Source organism: Pelecanus crispus, unplaced genomic scaffold (genome assembly GCF_030463565.1).
Source record: "Pelecanus crispus isolate bPelCri1 unplaced genomic scaffold, bPelCri1.pri SCAFFOLD_373, whole genome shotgun sequence".
In the NCBI taxonomy this organism is placed as follows: Eukaryota; Metazoa; Chordata; class Aves; order Pelecaniformes; family Pelecanidae; genus Pelecanus; species Pelecanus crispus.
This window is the reverse complement of record NW_027461439.1, coordinates 1-2,500: the sequence shown is the minus strand read 5'-3', so window position 1 is coordinate 2,500 and position 2,500 is coordinate 1.

Sequence of the window (2,500 nt, the reverse complement as noted above, 5' to 3'; positions counted from 1 at the left end):
TGCTCCTCTCGCCCCCCTTCCATACTTCCATAAGGGCACCCCATCCAGGCTGCCTCTCCTACCCGGCCAAGAGCTACCCCTCCCTGGCTGCCGGCCTCAACCTGGGAACCCTCTCCCACATCTCCTGCAGGCTGCCAATTCGTGCCGGATCCCGCGTGCCCGACGGCCCTCCCGGGGGCCACCGCCGCGATTCTGACCGACCTCCTGGAACTCCCCTCGGCCGCAGAGGGGCAGATCCGTTCTCATCCGGACTTCCGACAAGGGACTTCCGAGGGGGAGGCCCACCTCAGGCCTCTACTCACCCAGGCAGGAGCTCTCCCCGCGGGGCAGGAGAGCTCATCTAGCCCCCTTCCATACTTCCATAAGGGCACCCCATCCAGGCTGCCTCTCCTACCCAGCCAAGAGCTCTCTTGGCTGGGCTGAATTGCTCCTCTCGCCCCCCTTCCATACTTCCATAAGGGCACCCCCTGCAGGCTGCCTCTCCTACCCGGCCAGGAGCTCTCCCTCCCTGGCTGCCCGCCTCAACCTGGGACCCCTCTCCCACATCTCCTGGAGGCTGCCAATTCGTGACGGATCCCGCGTGCCCGACGGCCCTCCCGGGGGCCACCGCCGCGATTCTGCCCGACCTCCTGGAACTCCCCTCGGCCGCAGAGGGGCAGATCCGTTCTCATCCGGACTTCCGACAAGGGACTTCCGAGGGGGAGGCCCACCTCAGGCCTCTACTCACCCAGGCAGGAGCTCTCCCCGCGGGGCAGGAGAGCTCATCTAGCCCCCTTCCATACTTCCATAAGGGCACCCCATCCAGGCTGCCTCTCCTACCCGGCCAAGAGCTACCCCTCCCCGGCTGCCGGCCTCAACCTGGGAACCCTCTCCCACATCTCCTGCAGGCTGCCAATTCGTGCCGGATCCCGCGTGCCCGACGGCCCTCCCGGGGGCCACCGCCGCGATTCTGCCCGACCTCATGGAACTCCCCTCGTCTGCAGAGGGGCAGATCCGCTCTCTTCCGTACTTCCGAGCCACCGGAGAAATGCATCCAGAGCCCAAGTAGGGACTTTGTCATTTTTCTGGACCAGCGGCCTCTGGCCCATCGGTCCCAGGTCCCTCTGCCACCGCGGGCAGTTGAGAGGCCTGGCTCCCCACCACCTCCGAGTCTCCTGGAGGCTGCCAATTCGTGCCGGATCCCACGTGCCCACCGGCCCTCCCAGGGACCACCGCCGCGATTCCGCCCGACCTCCTGGAACTCCCCTCGGCCGCAGAGGGGCAGATCCGTTCTCATCCGGACTTCCGACACGGGACTTCCGAGGGGGGGGGCCACCTCAGGCCTCTCCTCAGCCATGCAGGAGCTCTCCCCAGGGGGCTGGAGAGCTCCTCTAGCCCCCTTACATACTTCCATAAGGGCACCCCCTCAAGGCTGCCTCTCCTCACTGGCCAGGAGCTCTCCCTCCCTGGCTGCCCTCCTCAACCTGGGACACCTCTCCCACATCTCCTGGAGGCTGCCAATTCGTGCCGGATACCGCGTGCCCGACGGCCCTCCCGGGGACCGCCGCCGCCATTCTGCCCGACCTCCTGGAACTCCCCTCGGCCGCAGAGGGGCAGATCCGTTCTCATCCGGACTTCCGACAAGGGACTTCCGAGGGGGAGGCCCACCTCAGGCCTCTCCTCACCCAGGCAGGAGCTCTCCCCGCTGTTCAGGAGAGCTCCTCTAGCCCCCTTCCATACTTCCATAAGGGCACCCCCTCCAGGCTGCCTCTCCTACCCAGCCAGGAGCTCTCCCTCCCTGGCTGCCGGCCTCAACCTGGGACCCCTCTCCCACATCTCCTGCAGGCTGCCAATTCGTGACGGATCCCGCGTGCCCGACGGCCCTCCCGGGGACCGCCGCCGCCATTCTGCCCGACCTCCTGGAACTCCCCTCGGCCGCAGAGGGGCAGATCCGTTCTCATCCGGACTTCCGACAAGGGACTTCCGAGGGGGAGGCCCACCTCAGGCCTCTCCTCACCCAGGCAGGAGCTCTCCCCTGGTGGCTGGAGAGCTCCTCTAGCCCCCTTCCATATCTCCAGGTGCCCTCCAGGCTGCCTCTCCTACCCGGCCAGGAGCTCTCTTGGCTGGGCTGAGGTGCTCCTCGGACCCCTTCAAGACTTCCACGGGGGCACCCCCTCAAGGCTGCCTCTCCTCACGGGCCAGGAGCTCTCCTCCCTGGCTGCCGGCCTCAGCCTGGGTCCCCTCTCCCACATCTCCTGCAGGCTGCCAATTCGTGCCGGATCCCGCGTGCCCGACGGCCCTCCCGGGGACCACCGCCGCGATTCCGCCCGACCTCCTGGAACTCCCCTCGGCCGCAGAGGGGCAGATCCGTTCTCATCCGGACTTCCGACACGGGACTTCCGAGGGGGGGGGGCCCACCTCAGGCCACGCCTCACCCAGGCAGGAGCTCTCCCCTGGTGGCTGGAGAGCTCCTCTAGCCCCCTTCCATATCTCCAGGTGCCCTCCAGGCTGCCTCTCCTAC